The 22,765-nt window shown below is 37.0% G+C and overlaps 1 long non-coding RNA gene across 1 annotated transcript in view; it reads right to left on the bottom strand.

The window, feature by feature from the left end:
- Nucleotides 1-448: 448 nt before the first annotated feature.
- LOC137208407 (uncharacterized) overlaps nucleotides 449-22,765 on the bottom strand; it is a 135,333-nt gene continuing 113,016 nt past the window's right edge. The window contains exons 3-4 of the long non-coding RNA XR_010935622.1: nucleotides 15,946-16,014; nucleotides 449-2,456 (exon numbers count right to left, since the gene is read on the bottom strand). This is a non-coding gene — a long non-coding RNA (uncharacterized lncRNA). The remainder of the gene's footprint in view (nucleotides 2,457-15,945; nucleotides 16,015-22,765) is intronic.

The raw sequence follows: 22,765 nt of genomic DNA, 5'->3' as shown, positions 1-22,765 counted from the left end.
CTGCTCTGCAGTATTTATTTCCACTATTTTATTTTCCAGGTCACTCATCTGTTCTTCTGCCTCAGTTATTCTGCTATTGATCCCTTCTAGAGGATTTTTAATTTCATTTATTGTGTTGTTCATCATTGCTTGTTTCCTCTTTAGTTCTTCTAGGTCCTTGTTAAATGTTTCTTGCATTTTCTGTATTCTATTTCCAAGATTTTGGATCACCTTTACTATCATCATTCTGAATTCTTTTTCAGGTAGACTGCCTATTTCCTCTTTGTTTGTTAGGTCTGGTGGGTTTTTATCTTGCTCCTTCATCTGCTGTGTGTTTTTCTGTCTTCTCATTTTCCTTAACTTACTGTGTTTGGGGTCTCCTTTTTGCAGGCTGCAGGTTCATAGTTCCCATTGTGTTTGGTGTCTGTCCCCAGTGGCTAAGGTTGGTTCAGTGGGTTGCGTAGGCTTCCAGGTGGAGGGGACTAGTGCCCGTGTTCTGGTGGATGAGGCTGGATCTTGTCTTTCTGGTGGGCAGGTCCACATCTGGTGGTGTGTTTTGGCGTGTCTGTGGCCTTATTATGATATTAGGCAGCGTCTCTACTAATGGATTGGGCTGTGTTCCTGTCCTGCTAGTTGTCTGGCGTAGGGTGTCCATCACTGTAGCTTGCTGGGTGTTGAGTGAAGCTGGGTCTTGGGTTTGAGATGGAGATCTCTGGGAGATTTTCGCCATTTGATATTACGTGGAGCTGGAGGTTTCTTGTGGACCAGTGTCCTGAAGTTGGCTCTCCCATCTCAGAGGCACAGCACTGACTCCTGGCTGCAGCACCAAAAGCCTTTCATCCACACAGCTCAGAATAAAAGGGAGAAAAAATAGAAAGAAAGAAAGAAAGAAAGAAAGAAAGAAAGAAAGAAAGAAAGAAAGAAAGAAAGAAAGAAAGAAAGAAAGAGAGAGAGAAAGAGATAGAGAGGGAGAGAGAGAAAGAAAGAAAGAAAGGAAGGAAGGAAGGAAGGAAGGAAGGAAGGAAGGGGAGAAAATAAAATAAAGTAAGAAAAAATAAAAAATAATTATTAAGAAAAAAATTTTAAAAAGTAAAAAAGAAAAGAAAGAAAAAAAAAACCACGGACGGACAGAACCCTAGGACAAATGGTGAAAGCAAAGCTATACAGACAAAATCTCACACAGAAGCATACACATACACACTCACAAAAAGAGGAAAAGGTGAAAAAATAATATATCTTGCTCCCAAAGTCCACCTCCTCAATTTGGGATGATTCGTTGTCTATTCAGGTATTCCACAGATGCAGGGTACATAAAGTTGATTGTGGAGCTTTGATCCGCTGCTTCTGAGGCTGCTGGGAGAGATTTCCCTTTCTCTTCTTTGTTCGCACAGCTCCCGGGGCTCAGCTTTGGATTTGGCCCAGCCTCTGCGTGTAGGTCACCTGAGGGTGTCTGTTCTTCGCTCAGACAGGACGGGGTTAAAGGAGCAGCTGCTTCAGGGGCTCTGGCTCACTCAGGCCAGGGGGAGGGAGGGGTACAAAGTGAGGGGTGAGCCAGCAGCGGCAGAGGCCGGCGTGACATTGCACCAACCTGAGGCGCGCTGTGCATTCTCCCGGGGACGTTGTCCCTGGATCCCGGGACCCTGGCAGTGGCGGGCTGCACAGGCTCCCGGGAGGGGCGGTGTGGATAGTGACCTGTGCTCGAACACAGGCTTCTTGGTGGCGGCAGCAGCAGCCTTACCGTCTCATGCCCGTCTCTGGAGTCTGCGCTGATAGCCGGGGCTTGCGACCCGTCTCCGGAGCTCCTTTAAGCAGTGCTCTTAATCCCCTCTCCTTGCGCACCAGCAAACAGAGGCAAGGAAAAGTCTCTTGCCTCTTCGGCAGGTCCACACTTTTTCCCGGACTCCCTCCCGGCTAGCCGTGGTGCACTAACCCCCTGCAGGCTGTGTTCACACAGCCAACCCCAATCCTCTCCCTGCGACCCGATCTCCGAAGCCCGAGCCTCAGCTCTCAGCCCTGCCCGCCCGGCGGGTGAGCAGACAAGCCTCTCGGGCTGGTGAGTGCTGGTCGGCCCTGATCCTCTGTGCGGGAATCTCTCCGCTTTGCCCTCTGCACCCCTGTTGCTGCGCTCTCCTCTGTGGCTCCGAAGCTCTCCGCTCCGCCACCCGCAGTCTCCGCCCACGAAGGGGCTTCCTAGTGTGTGGAAACCTTTCCTCCTTCACAGCTCCCTCCCACTGGTGCAGATCCTGTCCCTATTCTCTTGTCTCTGTTTATTCTTTTTTCTTTTGCCCTACCTAGGTATGTGGGGAGTTTCTTGCCTTTTGGGAGGTCTGAGGTCTTCTGCCAGCGTTCAGTAGGTGTTCTATAGGAGCAGTTCCACATGTAGATGTATTTCTGATGTATCTGTGGGGAGGAAGGCGATCTCCGCATCTTACTCTTCCGCCATCTTCTCAAATCTCCTGACATCAGCTGTTTGACTGCTGGAATTATCATAATATATGAGGCCAAAATACATTGTAATGTTTATTTCGCTAGTGGATTTTTGATCTCTGCTAACACAGAAATCAAAACAAGAAAATGTCTTTAAAGAATAAAATTGAATAATTCAGTATCCACAGGGGGTGTGGGATAAACATAAAGATATTACATGCAAAGTTTTCTCACTTGACTTATTAGATAGTAATCTTCTAGATTTTTCTTTCATGTATAATTTTCCTTGGCAATTGACCTATTTGCAAGTTCAGAATCCCTACAGTGGCTCACAAACTCAATTACATTTTATCTGGGTTTTTTTGCTTTCTAATAAGATTCTTAATAAGATAGGAAATTTACATAGCATTTCTTTAGAATTTTGACAGATCTGGGTCTCATATTTCTCTTGTATCTGTAAAATGAAAAATTATTTGAACCAATAAACTAATTTTTCTTTCATCTTATTCCTCCTCTTGTAGCTTATAAAATAAGATTCTGAGATGTATTTCTTTTCTCCGACTTAGGTCACCTCTCTCTGAAAGTTGTTGATACTTATTACTATTCCCAGAATACTACAGTCTTTTGGGAGAGCTGTGTTATTTAGTAATTGCTCATTATTTTTAATTAGTTCTGGAGGAGACATTTGGCATATTTATGTTGCCTGCTATTATTAGAATTATTGTTGTTTAATAATCTCAATATTGTAAGCTATGATATATGAAGTTTATTTCTGGTTTCCTACTGTTCACTGTCCCAGTTTCCCCTGTACACCTGGTCTCCACTGAAGAGACTTAATGCCACCCATGAAATGCATGAGTTGGCAGAACTGCAGGGGACTCCTGGGGACTTGACCCAAGGGCTGGACCCTCCATGCTGAGAGGATCACTGGGTTCCCTTCTCTCTTTCCTGCAAGCAATAATGACTCTTGCTGAAATTCCCAGAACTAACCCTTGGCATGTGTTAAAGAAAAAAAAAAATATTCAATGACACTTGCTCAACATGGTAAGGCAGACTTGATTCAGGACCGTTGGGAGAGGTATAGGGACCACTGCAATGAGATTTTGCGGTGGGGGAGAAAGACTGGGCTCAACTAAAAATACAGTGTGGACAAGTGGGAATTTATAGCCAGGGAACACGGTGGCAGTCAGTGGATGGAAAATTATTAAGAGAAAACGTTAGGGGTAAGGAGAGTTCTGGCTAAACCGACCTAACCAGATTCTTGCTGAAGACAGGCCAGAGGAATCGAACATCATCTGGAGGACAGCAGAGAGTGAGGAACCTGATCAGCTATCGAGGGTAATCAGATATCAAGGGTCGGGGGTTCTAATTAAAATGACTTAGCAGGGGTTTTGCTAAAACTAGATTTACAAAGAAATGCACAGATGGGCCTAGGAGAAGGTTGAGGACCCTGACCAAATTTTGGTCAAGCAAGGAATTATTCTCACACACAGAGATAGTGGTCACTAACCCTGTCTCATGCATTTCTCTTATAAAGAAGAAGGTGTGAAGTGTTGAGTCACACTCCTTCCAAAAAAAAAAAAAAAGTCCTCTAGACTTGGCTTCAGGGGAAAGAAAAGGATTTTTTTTTAAATATAAAGGGCTGTTTTAAAAACAGCTGTATTAAAAAGCAACCCAGCTAGAGATGAATAGCCATGTAGTCTGAGAGTCATTTTCCTCACTTTGCACATAAGTGTTTTCTTTATTGAAAATGTGTGAATGACTGAGAAGTTTTGATGTATTCAGCTCAATAAAAAAGTGGAAAAATGAAATTATGTACTAATTTGGTTGAAGATATCATAGTTACTAGGAATCAGAACTCTATCTAATGGCAGAGACAATGAACAGGATTTAAAAATGCTCTCCACACCCTATTATTAAGGATAGATTACTTAGAAGTTAAAAGTTTGAACTCTAGATTCTGACCAACCGAGGTCAGAATTTTTGCTTCCCTATTTCCTTGCTTTGCATACTCAGAGGAGTTGCTTAATCTCTATGCCTCCGTTTATTCCAGAGGCATCTTGGAGGACATCAAGGGGAACATCCACCTACCTCTAGCACATTCCCCCAAAGTAGTTTCTTTTCAAACAGTTTCAAGGTTACTTCTTGACATAACAGTTATTAAAACTGTGATAAAAAGAAAGCCTTAGAGGAGACAATTTACTGCATTATTGAGGCCAACTCAGAGAACTAGGATTCATATTGAAGGTCAGGGACTTAAATATTTAAAGATTTAGGGATGAATGGCAAAATGATTTCTGCCTGTAAGGAAGGTACAGTCCAGCAAAGGTAGGATGATGTTATTGAAGACAGACTGTCCCATCCATGAGATACAGAAAATTTGAGGAACTCAGGGAAGACAAAAAGATCAATGGCAATTTAGGGACAGTCATTGGAAAGCCCAGTGGAAGAGAATTTGTTAGATATGAAGATTATAGTGGATTTCAACTATGAAAAAGGACAATGTGTTTTGTTTGGAGTCATCACTAACGAGTTTTATTTGGATTCTTTAGTATGGTGGATCTAGCAAAAAATTAAACTACAAATCTTTCTTGACTTACGGTAGGGTTACTCATGGTAAACTGAAAATGTTACAATTGGCAAATGCATTTAATGCCTAACCTACCAAACATCATAGCTTAGCCTTGCCTACCTTAAATTTGCTCAGAACACTTACATTAGCCTGTAGTTCGGCAACATCATCTAACACAGAGACTATTTTATAATAAATTGTTAAATACTTCATGTAATTTATTGACTACTTTACTGAAAGTGACAAACAGAATGGTTGTATGGGTGCAGAATGGTTGTAAGTATATTGGTTGTTTACCCTGATGATCTTGTGGCTGACTGGCAGCTGCCACGTGCTGGGGCTGCCCAGCATGCCAACAGAGTATCATGAAAGAGGGTATCCTATGGCATACCGCTAGCCTGGGAAAAGATCAAAGTTCAAAATTTGAAGTGCAGTTTCTACTGAATACATATTGCCTCATAAATCAAACCATCCTAGATTGAGGACTGTCTGTACTTCCTCAGGAGATGATTTATTGGGTTTAATTAGAAAGAGTATAATTAAAAGTAATAGGCTCAGAGTCTTCATTAGAATGCCCTTGGTACTGAATAATGCTCATAAACAAATGATAGTTCAAATATTTGTTTTGTAACCCATGAATAGAAGATTAAATGCACAAATTTGATAAGATTCTTATTTCCAATGCTTTATCACATATAAGAATATCATATAATCCTATATTATGAAACAGTGAGATCTCATGGTCATTAAAATACCCTAGATGTTAAGGAAACGGCCACGTACCTACTTATTCTATGTAATAATTATGCTATTGGCTTAGAATTTTAAAATTACATTATTTCTCTCTCCCTTTCTCTTTATCTCTGTCTCTGTCTCTGTTTCTCTCTATATATATAGATAACTACATGTGTATTTAAATAAATTATATATATATAAATCATACATGATTTATGTATGTAGGATTATATATATGTGTACGTATATTTTACACATATATGTAAGGTTTTAGAGCAGGAGCGATGTTCTAGTAATGTCATGTGTGACCCAGAGCAGAGTCTGGAAACTGAGTGAAATTGATTACCCCAGGTGAAAATGGATCTGGTCACCAAACCATCCCTAGATGTTTAAACTACAGCTGAATAAATTTATTAACCATCAGTGTTTGTATCATACTTTCAACTAAGATCAACTGTTTGAACATCTACCAAAAACTTTTTCCCCATTTTTTTTCATTATTTTTACCACAAATTTAATATCTCTGAAGTTCTGAAATCTAGTACAGGTGGTTGACTGTCAAGGATCAACTGAGTATTGATTTTAAATGGACTATTTCTTTAGAAATTGACATCTCAGTTGAATATGGTGGCTAACAGGCATATAATAAGAGATAAATAAAGGAAAACGTATTATTACACTCTAGTCAAGATTACTTCTACTTGTTTCAATCCTGTGTAATATATGGTCTTCAAAAATATTACGCTGGCTTTGTTTACTGACATAATTTGTGCCAATCCTTATCTAGGCCCAAAACTCAGCGGTGGCAGGGAATATGTTTGTTTATCTTTCAATGTTTTATCCCTAGTTCCTGGTAAAATATCTGCCACACAGTTTCATACATAAATTTCTAAACATTCAATAGACTTTAATAGAAATGAACTTCTAAAAACTGAATTTATTACCAATGTTTCAATGGGAGAAAAAGAAAGTGAAGAAATGATAGTGAAATCACAAGAAAAAAAGAATCACCTCAGAGAAATCATGGCACAGATATCAGAATTTTTAGAGTCAAATGATTAGAACAAAAGAAATACATAAATGGTTTCAGTAATTTACAGTGAAGGCTCCTATCCTGTGCCTACCTTAAGTCATGCCTAATATTATATATCATATAGTATTTTTAGCTACTTTTGAGATATAATTCCTATACCATGAAATTCATTATTTTAAAGTATAAAAGTTTTTAAAATTCAGTGGGTTTTAGTACGCACAAACTTATGCAAGCTCCAACACTGTGTACTCCCAAAATATTATTATTGCCTCCCAAAAACCCCTTTGTGAATTAGCAGTCACTCTTCATACTTCTGTAACCTCAACCTCAGGTAATCGCTAATGTACTTTCTGCCACTATGGGTTTCCCTATTCTGGACACTTCAAATAAATAGAACCATACAATATTTGGCCTTTTGTGCCTAGCTTCTTTCACTTAGTTTAAAGTATTCAGGTTCATCCATGTGGTAGCATGTATCAGTATTTCATTATTTTTATGGCTAAACAGTATTCCATTGTATTGGTATATATAGCATTTTGTTTATCTACTCATTATTGAACCTTTGGATAGTTTCAAGTTTTGGCTTTTATGAATAATGAAAGCTTCTATAAACACTCATGTACAAGTTTTTGTGTGAACAATTTCATTTCTTTTGACTATATACCCAGGAGTGGAACTGCAGGGAAATATGGTAATCTTATGTTTATATTTTTGAAGCAACTCCAAACCAATTTCCAAAGTCACTGGTCTATTTTAAATTCCTACTACCAATGTATTTGGGTTCCAATTTCTGCTCTTCTTGTCCTAGGTTTGTTATTATCCATTTTTTAAATTACAGCAATGATAGCAGGTATAAAGTGATACCTTGTAGTTTTAATTTGCATTTCCCTAATGACTAATAATGTTGAGCACCTTTCATGTGATTATTGGTCATTTGGATAACTTCTGTAGGTAAACTGATGTTTTCAAATACTTTGTCCATTATTTAATAGGGTAGTCTTTTTATTGTTGAGTTGTATGAGTTCTTTACATAGTATAGGTAGTAGTCCCTTGCATATATTTTATTCCATTATCTTTTTTTAAAAAATTCTTGATAGTACCATTTGAAGGACACATGGTTTGTTTTTTACGAAATCCAATATAAATATCTTTTTTTTTTTTTTTTTGCTTGGGCATTTTGGTGTCACGTCTAAGAAACCTTTGCCTAATCCATGGTCATAAAAATTAAAGTCCATATTTTATATTTTTAGTAATTACATTACGTTCTTAATGCATTTTGAATGACTTTTTGTGCATGGTATAAGGCTGAGATCCAATTTTGTATTTTGCAAATGGATAGCAAGTTGTCTCAGCTCCACTTGTTGAAGAAATCATTCTTTCCTTAAGTTATGATTAAGTTATATTGGCATCTTTGTCAACAATCTGTTGACCTTAAATGCAAAGGTTTATTTCTGAACTCTCAATTCTATTTCATTGATCTGTGTCTATACTTATGCCAGTACCACACACTCTTAATTATTGTTGTTTTGTAGTAATTTTTGAAATTAGAAAACATTATTTCCTCAATTTTAAGCTCTCTTTTTGTTCAAGATAGTTGTAGATATTCTGGTTCTACTGAAAATACATAAGATTTTTAGGATCAGCTTGTCAATTTCCACACACACACAAAAGAAACCTGGCTTGTGATGTAGGATGTGTTGGATTTATAGTTCAATATGGGGAGTAGCATTATCTTAATATTAAATTTTCCAATTCATGAACATGATATATTTCTCCATTTATTTAGGTCTTCTTGAATTTATTTCAGTGATGGTTTGTAGTTTTAAGTGTACAAGTTTTCCAAGTTTGTTAAACTTATTCCTAAGCATTTTATTGTTTTTTGACGCTATTGTAACCACTGTTTGTGTGTAAAAATACAACTGATGTTTGTATTATCTATATAATATCTATCTTATATCATGAAACCTTGCTGAAGTAGTTTATCAGCTTTAAGAGTTTTGTGTGTGTTTTTTTAGGATTTTCTATATACAAAATCGTTTATCTGTGAATAGAGAAATTTTTTTACTTCTCCTTTTTCAGTCTGATGACTTTTATTTTTCCTGCCTAATTGCCCTACTTAGAACCTTCAATATGATGTTGAATAGAGTGGACATTCTGGTGTTATATCTGACCTTAGGAGAAAAGCTTTCAGTCTTTCACCATTAAGGATGATGTCAGCTGTGGGTTTTTCATAAATGCCTTTTATTAGCTTGAGAAAGTTTCCTTCTATTCAAAGTTTCATTGAGGACTTTTAACATAGAAGGGGGTTTGATTTTGTCAAATACTTTTTTCCTGCATCAGTTGAGAGGATTGTGTGTTTTGTCTTTTATTCCATAAATACAGTATATTCTTTTGTTTAATTTTTTATGTTGGAGCATCCTTGCACTACTGAACACTTGGTTATGGTATATAATCCTTTGTATATTTGGCTGCATTTGGTTTGATCATATTTTATTGAGGAGTTTTGAATTTACATTCCTAAGGGAGTCTGTAGTTGTATTTTCTTGTAACACCTTTGTCTGCTCAAAGGTGATACTGGCCTCATAAAATAAGTTGGGAAGAATTTTCTCCTCTTCAATTTTGGAAGACTTTGTGAAGGGTTAGTGTTAATTCCCCTTCAAACATTTTGTGGAACTCATCAATAAATCCATTTAATCCTGGACTTCTCTTTTTGGGAAGATTTTGACAAATAATTCAATTTGCTTTGCTTTGCTTTTTTGGGGGGGCGGTTACAGACTGTCTAATAGTTTCCAGAGGTTTCTGTAATGAAGTAGTACAAACTCTGTAAATTAAAACAACAGAAATTTATATCTTCACAGTTCTGAGTGCTAGATGTTTAAAATTATGCTGTTGGCAGGGTCATTCTTACTTGTCTTTTCTTAACTTCTAGAGGTTGGTTGCTGGCAATCTTTGGTGTTCCTCTGCTTGTAGCTGCATCACTCCAATGTCCATCTTCACATGGTCTTCCTTCCTCTGTGTGTGTCTGTATCCAAGTCCCCTTCTATTTATAAGGACACTGTTCACTGGATTTAGGGCTCATCTTAGTCCATTATGACCACATCTTAACTTTGATTACATCTGCAATGACCCTGTTTCCAAATAAGTCCACATTTACAGGTTCCAGGTGGATATGAATTTTGGGAGGGACACTGTTCAACCCAGTAGTTTGCTGCTAGTCTCCAAAAATTCACATCCTTCCCATGTACAAAATACATTCACTTCATCCTAACATTCCCCAAAGCCCCACCCTATTGTAGGATCAACTCTAAGTCTATGATAAACTCAAAAAGTCCAAGGTCTCATCATCTAAATGAGGTATGGGTGAGACTTTGGGTATGATCTATCCTCAAGCAAAATTCCTCTCCATATGTGAACCAATGAGACTAAAAAACAAGTTATCTGTTTCCAAAATGCAATGTTGAATCATGCATAGATAGAATAGATATTCACATTCAGAAAGGAAGAAATGGAAGGAATAAAGAGTAACGTGTCCCAAACAAGTATGAAAATCAGCAGGGGAAATTTTCATTAGATTTCAAGTCCTGAGAATGATTCTCTTTGGGTATATGCTCTGTTCTCTGGATTCCAAGGAATAGCCCCATGCTCTGGCCTATGGTAGCAGCCCATTGCCCCCCTTCAGCACTCAGAGATGGCACTGCCCTCTCAGCTGTGAAGGTGTTCGTTGCCCTACCTCTTTGCCCATGGAAACAACTGGAGCCCTGCCCTCTGGATCTGCAGAGGCAGACATGACTTCATCCTCTCGACTGTTTCCTTCTTGTAGACTTTTGGAAGTCTGATAGCCTTCCTGCATTTTGTTCTGTCCCTGTATACTTCAGTCCAAGCTGGCAGTGTTTCTGTTGATATATCCTTCTCAAAACATTTGCTGGTCTCCCATAGATGTAAAGTCAAAAGGATGCACACCACCTCTATGCTGGCTTCTGCTGAGATGTTTGATTAAAGTCAAATCGCACATGATTAATATCTTCAGCAAAAGATTTTCTGGTAGTATTCTTAGTGTTCTCTCCAGAGCATGCCTTAGTATCTTTCGTAATATGGATAGGCTGAGAATTTTCCAAACCACTTAGTTCTGGTTCCTCTTTACATAATAGTCCCTTCCTCAATTCCTCTCTTCTTTCACATTTTACTATAAGTAGCAAGGAGATATTGGGCTGTACCATGCCCACTTCTTGGAAATATCCTCAGCTAAATATCAAAGTTCATTGTTTAAAAGTTATACTTTCTGCCCAACATTAGAACACAGTACAGCCAAGTTGTCTGCCACTTATAACAAGGATCACCTTTCCTCCAATTTCCAATAAGGTATTCCTCATTTCCATCTGAGATCTCACCAGAAGCACCATTAACCTCCATATTTCTACCAAAAATCTCAAGACTATGTTGGCTTTCTCTAATACACTTTTCAAAAGTCTTTCAGCCTCAATACATTACCCAATTCCACTGCCACATTTTGAGATATCTTATAGCAACATATCCACTTCTGATACCAAAATTTGTATTACTTTCTCAGACCTGCTGTAACAAAGTACCTGCTTCTTTTTATTTTAGTTTCTTACAGTGGGATGTTAGATTATAAATTTGAGATCTTCCTTCTATAATATATCTTTTTACATCATAAATTTCCCTGTAAGCACTGTGTTAGCTGCATTCCACAAGCTCTGGAACATTGTGTTTTCATGTATAGAAGAGTATTTTCTAATTTATCTTCTTTGATCCATTGATTATAAGAGTATTTGTTTAACGTTCCCATATATGTGAATTTCCAAAATTCCTTCTGTTATTGACTTCTAATTTCATTTCATTTTGCTTAGAGAATATAATTTGTATGATTATAATCCAGTTAATTCTACTGAGACTTTTTTATGTTTTAGCATATGGGCTACCTTAGGAATGACTCCTGTGAACTTGAAAATAATATATATATCTGAAATTGTTGTGCTTGTCAGTTTTTTCAGGTAGGTACAACAAAACACCACACACTTGGTAGCTTATAAACAACAGAAATTTATTGCTCACAGTTCTGGAGGCTAGGAAGTCCAAGATCAAGGCTCCAGCATGTTTGAATTTTGGTGAGAGCTCATTTCTGGTTCACAGCATGCTCCTTCTTGCTGTGTCCTCACATGGTGGGAGTGCTAGGGATCCCTGTGGGTTTCTTTTATAAAGTGCTAATCTCATTCATGAAGGTTATACATTCAAGATTTAAGCATTGCCTAAAGGCCCCACTCCTAATACCTTCATCTTTCGGGCTTATAATTTAAGCATATGAATGTAGGGGGAACAGAAGCATTCAGATCATAGCAGTGCTCTATAGTTATTTACTCAGTCTAGTTGGTTTATTGTGTCTTTTATATGTCCTATTACCTTGTTGATCTTCTGTCTCATTTTGTTACCCATTATTGAAAGTGAAGTATTAAAGCCTTCAACTTTTGATATTCTTTCCATAATGATATATAGTTCTCATATTTTTTATAGGGTATCATGCATGGATTACTTTAGTTCTTTCAATATATTTAAAATACAGAAAGAGAGAACACATGCATTGGGGAAATAAGAAATGATACTTAGAAAGTTAAGTCTTTTGCTGTTGCATTCCTGACTTTTTGAGATAAAAATCAGAATGGGCAACAAATACTGTTTTCAATAAATTCTGTACCTTGGCTTTATTAAGGACAATTTCTAGTGATTATTTTTTCCTGTGTGTGGGCCATACTTTCTTGTTTCTTTGTGTGTCTTACACTTGTTTTGTTGAAAACTGAAGGTTTTAAATAATAAAATGTGACTATTCTGGATATCAGATTTTCCTCCCTTCCCATAAGCTGCTATTGCTGTTTATTGTTGTTTCTATTCTTGTTCATACTGTTTATTTGCTTAGTGACTTTGCCGATGTAACTTTGTCAAGTCTGTATACTTTGTCTTCTGTGGCCACTGTAGTTTCTGCTCAGATAGCTTAGTGTCAGTTAATGATCGCCAGATATTTCCCGAAATGCCTAGAATGAATAAGTCCCCCAGACTATTTGCCAAGGGGCTCTGTGTTCACGTTGGGACATACCTTCAATGCTCAGGTAGGCAGTTTACAACTCTGCCTTCTTGCTTGTGCAGAGCTTCAAGGTCAGCCAGAGGTGAGGACTTAGGGCCTTCTCAGGTATTTCTTGAGCTTGCGCCTAGATCTTTGCATGTTCATGGACTATTAGATTCTCAGGAATATGTCAGAACTTTACAAAGCTTCTACGGCCATCTCATTTCTCAGATTTCTCTCTCTCTCTCTCTTTTTTTTGTCAGTTTTTTTTTGTTGCTCCTGCAACGTTAAACAATTGCCACTGATTGCTTTTGACAATTATTCCGGGAGAAAAAGGTGTTCACATTAGGTGGGCTCTACATCAGGTCAAGTAAAGAACACTCTTGCAGATGGAGTTTTCTGGGGAAATTCTAAGTAAGTCAAATAATTACACTTCTCTAGGAATGGAGTTTTGTAGAAGCCTCAACCCAGTGTTTTAGAGGAGCTTCAACTCAGTTCCGCCCGATGGACTTTTAAGCTGCTGCTTTTTACTGTAATTATGGAGGTATTAGTTTTCAAGGGTACCGCTGAGTCAGGTAGTGGAGGATGGGGATAGAGAAAGTCAAAACACCATAATACTTGTTATTCTTACTGAGACACAGCTTTTTTTTTTTCTGGATTAAGTGTTTTATGAATTGTTGCGAGTATTTGATTAATTTCCAGATTTGTCAAAAAGTTGATATTCACAATGTTTGCCAGTGTTCTCTTTGATTTTATGAAGTAGAGAAGTTGTGAAAGTCCTTATTCAACCATCGTAACTGACGTTTTCTTCCTACCATGTTCTTTTGAATTACTATTCAATGATGTTGCCAGCATTTTCTTTTAGATGCTGAAAGAAAAGTGGGGAGTTGTTCACAATGCTGTGAAAGTCATATTTTAAAATATCTCCTTCATTTAGTAAATATGTAACTGGATATATCGTCTCATGGACTAAGCATTCATATTTTAGAAAGAGCAGGAATGGCCTTATCTGTACAGAAATGATATAGGTAAAGGCGGAATGTGCTTGAATGCTGGTCAGGACATGTTATGGCCTAGATATGTTTATGTCTTCTAAAGATGTGTAGAAATATTATCTTTCAAAATAAAAATTAAAAAAAATCTTTTTTAAAGGAAAGTTTTGTTTGCATTAAGGTGATAACTTGAAAGCATTAACCTGAGTTTTTGTATCTATAATTTATTGTACTGTAAAATGAATATGCCACGTGCTTCTGTTTTAGAAACTGCATTATAAATATAACATGGTTTTCAAATATATCATGATTAAGAATATTTTTAGTATTAAACCAGAGATTAGTTTAGATGCTATCCTTCGTGGTAGAAGGATCTTGCCATGGGTGTGCACACCACAGTAGAGACTGGTGAAAAAGGTCAAGCTGGTGGTATACAGGTGCACAGCTAGGGAGGCTAGACCTAAGTGTGCACATAGTGGTGGCAGTCAGCCATGAGGTTTCAGGCTGGCATCTTGCACCCATGTTGCCACAGAAGCCTGGGCTGGTGGCCTGTGTGAATCCCTGGCTCTGATCGAGGTGCAAGGAGGGAGTGGGGAGGGAACTGGGTGGCTGGTGTTTGTGAACATGAATACATCTAGGACAAAGCATGGTGAAATCTGCATTGGGTCCACTATGGCTGTGCTGACCATTGGTTTCTTCAGTGGCAAAAGCTACTAAGATCTCCTGCAGAGCTCATCACTGGGAACCACAGCTGCTGCTGCTGCATGGCTGATACCGGTAGCCCCTGCTCTTCTTTTTTGTTCCTAGCCATCTCTATATATCAGAGATTTGCTGGTCTCTGGGGGGGTGAAATCAAAGCAGGTCCTTCTTTTGGTGCCCCAAAAGAGTGGGGAAGCTGGTCACTCACTCCACTCTCTCTTTCCAGTCAGAGGAACACTTTCTAGGTGGGGAGTTTCTTCTCGGCGCTGAGCAGTGCTGGCCTGGGGAATGATGATGATGCAGGCAAAATGAAGCTGTTCTTCCTTCATATTTTTCCTGGTTATTCTCAGGTTTTTTGTTCTAGTATGCTGCTGAAGTTTCTTAAGTAGACCCCTGTGCTCTTCCAGAGCTGTTTGTTTTTTTCCCATAAATAACTGTCAAATTGTCCATCTTTGTTGTGGAATAGAGGCTGGCATCTCCTACTTTGCCATCTTGGTGATGTCACTCTTTATTCAATTTAAATTGAGCTTTGCTTGGAAGGCACCTACAGAATTCTACTAGATTTTTCTCTTGATATTTTTCTTTTAACATGCCATAATATTTCAGATTAATCATTTCCAGTTGAAGGTTAGGTGGAAGCTACTCAATTTCATGGTTAAATTGATTTTGAAATATAGAAATTTTTTTTCACTTGGTGTGAGGTTTGAAACAAACTGTTGGAACTATAGTTTAAGCTTAGAAATTTGTAGATTGTGTACTGAAAATTTGTGTGATAGTGATAATTTTACTTCCTGTTTTAACTCTTGTCAGCATGGGAAGGTTATAAGTCTGTTGAAATTACTTGTATTTCAAACATTCGTTTTTATGGAAATGACTTTAAACCAATATAAGTTTCGTATATAAGCTATATCTCACCTTGAAAGTTTAGATGGATTCACTAAGAAGTATTATCATCTGCAACAGAAGCTAATTTCTAAAGCCAGTCAGTGTTTAACAATAATGATTGAGGTTAGTTCTTCTTATTCAAAAAAATTCAATTTGGGTCCTGCCATCAAAAATCACAATAAAACTTCACCACTGGTAAACCATCAACCTGCTATGTGGTAAAGCCAAGTTAGGATATTCAACTCCCATTTCTTACGAAAATTCATGAAATGACAATGTTAAATCCACTAGAGCAGATAATGTTCACCATTGGTACTACAGATTCAACAGGCTAAAATATTTTCCACATAGTACGTGCTGATGAATAATATAATAAATAAACATACCTTTAAACAACTTACACTTTCACAAGCTTTGTAAATCTGTCCAAATGAGTCCTTTTATGCTTCACCCATACCTTTACCACCATGAGTTACAGCACATCATAGCAGATTTCACTTCAGGTTTTAATGAACTAGTATTTTCTCAACTTCTTTGAAAATATTCTTACCTGTGGTTATTCCATGCAGGCTATTCATAAAGGCTAATTCTTCAATCACTTCAAACTCAGTATTGACTCCTGGAAAAAAGTAAAATGTGTTAACTCATCAATAGTCAAGGAGAACAACTCAAAATCACCCAGCTTATTTTTAATTGACTACTGATTTGCTCCTAATATCCACAACTCTTCAATTTTTTTTTTCACAGAAAGGCAAATAGTTTCTAACAATTTTGTTTCTCTCTGGACACATTTCTTTTGCTGTTGTAATCAAAGATGGTGTAATTAACCCACAATTGGTAAACATTTTCTTTGCTTGGCTAACAAATGAGTCACTCAGGCACTTTAGTTGTGGTCTTATTTTTATTTTAGTGAAGCAATTCTGCTGTGATAAGATATTGTTTCAAATTTTCTAATTTTTATAAACATTGCTTTCCAATATCCCACAATAGGGATATTGTCATGAGTGCTTAGTTTGCTAAAGTCAATGTATAATGAATTCTTTTAGAATAGCTATAATGCCATTGCATAATAAATACAATTCTTTGACTTCTAATTCAATAACAAAATAATCCACACTATTGTGCCTTTAAATCACATTATTTTTTCTTCTTATTGTTATTTTTACATTGTTTATTATGCACTAGTAATAAAAAGATAAATAAAATATCTTGATATTTTATGCCCTATTTGAGTGCTATATATGAAGCACCAAAACACTGTCAGTTATAACTGCATCGCTCAAGTTGTAGTGTACCAAGCAGCAGGGCAAAGTGATGACAGAACCACATCTGGTCTCTGTTACAACTCTGTCACTACAGCAGGAAACCAGACATGGAGAATACATCTGAGCATCGCTGTATCCACATATAGCCTCTGTTACAACCACTCAACTCTGCCACTATAGTAGGAAAACAGGCATGGAGAATATATAATGAGCACAGCTGTACTGTAATAAAACTTTATTTGTGGACATTTACATTTGAATTTAGCATAACTTTCATGGCTGAGGAAATATTGTACATCTTTGATTTTTTTTTTCTTTTTGGCTATTTAAAAGTAGCTCACGGGCCAAACAAAAATGGGCCAGATTTGACCCCAAGTCTAGTCTGCAGATCTCTGGTTCAGAGTATGGATTTTGCTGTTGGTACTCTTGTCTCCACTTTCTTGAGCAGCCAAATTCTTGAATAATATATATAACCTTCAGTTTCCTCATCGATAAAATTGGGATAATAGTAATAACTCTGTCATAGGGCCATTGATAAAAAACAAATACGTTTATATTTGCAAGATGCTCAGACTGGTGCCAGGTACATAATAACATATGTTGATAGTCATCATTAATTTTGGTTTTTATTTCTGTTGGCTATGGACTTAGGGGTTAATTCAGTGGGTTTATTATCAATTAGCCCAAGCACAAAGATGTTATTATTCTGAGGGATCTTCTAGAAAAATGAAATGCAAATATTTAAACCTCAATTATTATTTCATGCCTGTTAGTTAAAATACTTGCCTAGTTAATCATACTTGCCTAAAGTTGATGAAACTACAGCATATGAGGACACATTTGTGGGCAATGTATGGTTGTTTCACTTTGTTATTTATATCAAGAATCTACAGGGTGGGAAGTCTAGAGGGGTCCATCTTTTCCATCCACAGGGATGGCCTGGGTATATCAGGGGACACACCCCCTCTATGACGCCCATAGATGGTCTTTAGCTAAGACCATCTCAATGCTTTTAGCAATTATATATAAATAAATTCAATAGACAAATTCACAGTTATTACTCTAAGAGCCTCAAGTTGTATATATTCACTGTGTAAAGTGGTTTGTCAGCCAACTAGTTACGGCAGTACGCTTATTTTGAAATGTCTAGCAAGTCTTGCGTGGAAAAGAAATGTAGACGGATTTGATTTATTGTTTTCTATACAGAACAATAAAGCCTGGAAAGGGGGTTTTGAGTCCTTATTTATTGGTATAAATTGCCACAGAAGCAGGTGCCATCCCTGGCTTGATCATTTGGAATATGTTTATACATTCAGCTCAATTACAGTTGGAGGGAGGGTAAGTTGGTCTCCAAAACTTGTGACCCCTACAGGGTAACCTCGGAGAGCTGTAACGATAGCATGTCACACTCTGCTCCTCAGTCCCAACCTATCTCAAGTAAATACAAGATGCAGATAAAAGCAATGTCTTTGATATGCAAATTATTCTTTTTTTTTTTTTTTTTTTTTTTTTGCTGTACGCGGGCCTCTCACTGCTGTGGCCTCTCCTGTTGCGGAGCACAGGCTCCGGATGCGCAGGCTCAGCGGCCATAGCTCACGGGCCCAGCCGCTCCGCGGCACGTGGGATCCTCCCGGACCGGGGCACGAAGCCGTGTCCCCTGCATCGGCAGGCGGACTCTCAACCACTGCGCCACCAGGTAAGCCCTGCAAATTATTCTTTAATACACGTCCTGGATTTCCAACTTCCAAACACATTGTGCCTTTCCTGTATAGAAAGCTAAAAATTTTAGCAGACACTGTCTTCAACTAATATGAGAATTTCTAGAGCAGCCAAAATAGAAACGTCCACACTTTACAATATACTGTAGTATTAAGCAAGACTACATGAAACGCACAAAAGGGCAGATGTGCTTTGTTAAATCCAGTTTATTTCATGGCTACTTAACACTAGTCCAATATAGCTCTGTCAATAATAATAATTTGAATGCAATTATAATTGCCCATCCTTCATTACCTGAGCCCTATTGTAATTTGTTTATAATCAGTTTACAGCAAGTTGATTGTTCCCCCTCCCTTTCAAACGTAGGGACAGAGATGGTTGAAACAAAATTTGCCTATACAACTAAATTGCAGAGCTCAGTCCATCACAGCATCCAGGGAAACATAAGGATGTTAAACATAAATGCACATTACGATAGCTCATGTCCAGCCTAAATTTGCACATTTACTTTCAATTGCATTTGATTATTCAAATGATGTTATTACCATGATCATAACTGTTTTGCAAATTATGGCAAATAATTTTGGCTGCAACTATGAAGTGAAGATGATAATTTGCTCTGAGCACCTATTCGGAGGGCAATTAATCAGGCAAGTATCCTAATCAAGAAGCTTGAAGCAGTGTGTTAGACAGAGCCTGGATACTTACCACCAGGGAAGAAGATGTGGAAAGAATATTGAACTTGAAAATGAGCTCTGCCACTGAGTTCTTGCATGATATTGGACAAGTCACTCCACCTCTGTGCAGTTTTCATGACATGCATTTCTTTTTAATGCTGCCATGAGTTTGCTTAAGTTGTCTCCTCTGCTGGGAATACCTGCTTCCCTTTTACCCAAGACCCACTTGGTTCTCTATTGTCTGGTCTTCATGTTTATTATTTATTTCAACTACTGTATTCTTTAGTTCTTATTAAACCTGATTCTCTTTTATGTTTCATTATCTCCCCTAAACTCCTAATATTTTTACCTATATAATCATCATTTTCAGTGTACTTTTAACTAACTTATCAAAGCCTTATTTTAAAGGCTTTGCTAATTTCAACATTTGAGCAATTGTGAATCTCTTACTTTAAAGTATTATTCCTCTTCACTGTGGCTGGTATTTTCTGTTTCCTTCTCATGTCCAGTATTTTTAAAATTTATTCGAGACATTGTGGGTGATATATCAGAGAAACTAATTTCTGCAATCCTCCTCTGAAGACAAATGCTATTGTTTTTCTATCGCCGGTTAAGTCGCTAACACATCAAACTGAGCTTATAGAGCAGAGGTCAGCAAACTACAGCCCTGGGCCAAATCTGGACAACTATCTGTTTTTATAAATAAAGTTTTATTGGACCACAGCTACACCTATTTGTTTAGGCATTATCTATGGCTACTTTTTGGCTAGAATAGCGAGGTGAGTCATTGCTATGAAGACTGAGTGAACTACAAAACCTATAATATTTTTTATCTGTCCCTTTACAGAGTTTTTTTTTTTTTTTTACCAATTCCTGTTCTAGGAAATAAGCCTGACATGTGTATTTAAAAAAAAAAAAATTCCCAGATGATTTTAATGTATATCCTTTTATAGAAAACACTCCATTAACATATCTATAAGATCCCTTATATTTCTGAGATTCTTTAATTGTAGATATCAGTGTAGATGTCCGATTATAAATTCATGAAAAAGAGCATGCAATTTTAATCTTAGAATAAGGACACAAAATCTCCAGTCTCCTATTGGTTAACTCATACTGATACTGTTACTCTATTTTAAATATAAAAACAAAACAAAACAAAAAGGTCCTTTGGGAGTCCATGGATGCAAGAAAAACCATCTCAAAAATATTTCAGTGTAGCTATGGTCTAAGATTCAGAGCATATTTATCATATTTCAATTTTTTTGGTTTGATTTGCTTTGTTTTGATTTTGTTTCTTTTGCTTCTTCCCAAACTAGCTGTTGTCTACACGGCTAGGAATATAGCACTTGGCCTTTTGGAGGCAAAGAGATACTACAACCAGAGAAGGCACTCAACATAATTTACTTTGGAACAATACACAGGAATTTTCAGATGTCAATTTCAGGGATTTGGGACATAAATGAGATGGGAAATACTCATTAATCGAGCCTAAGCTGCCTGTTTCTCAAAGGACATAGAATCAATATAGGTCAAATTTTCTATTTCTTCAAAGCCTATCTTACTAAGCACCTTGAAAGAGATGTTATGGGCAGTTTTCCTGTAGATTTACTGTTTGGCATGCAAGAACATCAACCTCTTTACATGTTGCGCAGAGAGAACTTTAAACTGTGAAACAGGTATGCCTGATGGAAGGGTAAAAACAATCAAACACCAATTCTATTCTATGGGAATGCATTCTGTAATAAGATAGTGATGTGGGCGGATGAATTTTGAATTTTCATGTTGTAAATGTTGATTTTAGAAAGAATGATCCTATCACTTTCTACCCCTAAAACAGATACATAAGCAAATAGAAAGAATGCCTTTTACCAACACAAAAGTTAAAATAATCAGGTAAAAATAATTTGAAATATATATGAAAGAAAAGAGTTACTGTACTAAATACACAAAGAGTTCCTACTATCAATAAGGAAATAAATATTATAAATTAATAGATTAATATCCAAAATATATGAAAAGCAAATACATTTAATACTAGTTTTCACTAATGATATATGTTAATTTAAATGCCCACATTTATTATTAACATGTTCTGTTAGAAAAAAGTATCACTGTTGAATTTTTCCCTAAAGATACATACATATTGGAAGCAATAGTACTCAGTGCTATAAAGAAATGAGTTATCAAGCTATGAAAACACATGACAATTTCCAGATCCTCTATTTTTCATATGCATTCTTTTCTGAAAATTGATCTTCCTTTTAGGAACTCTTGTGAGATGAAAGCACAGGGTTTCCTTTCCTATTTCTCCTCTCATAATCCTCATTTTCCTGCTTCTTGCCCATCCTGGATCTAACTCTGGCATCACCCTGGGCATACAAACTTTTAAGCTATCAGCAAAGGGTTGATTCAAAGATATTGGTGTTGTGCTACGTGCCTCTTCCAGGACGTGTGTAATAAACTTCTTTATTTCAATTAAAAAAAAAAAAGGAAAGACATGGAGGAAACTTAAATGCATATTATTAAATGAAAGAAGGCAATCTGAAAAGGCTATATACTATGATTCCAACTATATGACATTCTGGAAAGGGCAAAGCTATGGAGACAGTAAAAAGATGAATATTTGCTGGCTAGAGGCAGGGGGAGAAATGAATGGGCAGAGCACAGAGGATTCTGAGGGCAGTGAAAAACACTGTGATATTATAAGATGGCTGTAGGCCACTATACATTTACCCAAACCCATAGAATGTACAACACCAAAAGTGAATCCTAAGGTAAGCTATGAACTTCAGGTAATTATGACGTGTGACTGTAGGTCTATCCTTGGTAAAAAATGTACCATTCCTGTGAGTGATGTTGATAATGGGCGAGGCTATGCATGTGGGCTGGTGGTATATGAGAAGTCTCTGTATCTCCCTCTCAATTTTGTGGTAAACCTAAAACTGATCTAAAAAAATAAAGTCTTAAAAGATGTACACATGTACATGTGTGTATATGTATCTTACAGTACAACATTCTTTCAATGGAATTCAAAGTAATCACTATATTAATTCCTATTGATAATTTAAGTTATATTCTTTTTTCTCTAAACATGTTAGCTAGCTGGAGAGTATATGTATTATTATATATCATTTCATATCATACAATTGTACATTATTTGATATGCATATATATAAAACCAGAAACATTTACAGCACAAGGTGTTGACCTTTGTGTGAGGAGGTTATGATTTTTATTTTCTTCTATGTGCTTTTGTTATTTAGTTTCCAAACTGTTTAAACTAAACATCAATTACTTTTATAATTATTTAAAGGCAATTAAAGCTATCTAGAAAATAGGAGAAACCATGTTTCCTTCCAAGGTACTTTTCCCCTACTACGGTTCCCTCTCTGTTTCTCTTTCTTAGAGGCAAAGATAAATGCGAGTGGCCTCAAGTTTAAGAAAAGTACAGTCATTTACTCTGACCCATCTCCGAAGTTCTTCGGACTTCCCTGGGCATGTGATGATATTCTTGTTAGAAGAAAAATGTGGATTTTCTAAGGATGAACTGAGAAGGCAAGTTGGGGCAGGGGGAAAAGCCATTGGCTTCAGAACTGAACAACTTTTCTACCCCAATTCCACTATTAACTGAGCCAGGCTATTCTCTATGTGAGAACTCATGGCTTTTATTTATGAAATAACTTTTGGCTAGCTCATCTAGAACACG

This window comes from Pseudorca crassidens, chromosome 16, assembly GCF_039906515.1.
Source record: "Pseudorca crassidens isolate mPseCra1 chromosome 16, mPseCra1.hap1, whole genome shotgun sequence".
NCBI lineage: Eukaryota > Metazoa > Chordata > Mammalia > Artiodactyla > Delphinidae > Pseudorca > Pseudorca crassidens.
The sequence above is the reverse complement of the archived record's forward strand: the minus strand, read 5'-3'. Positions and strand labels throughout refer to the sequence as shown.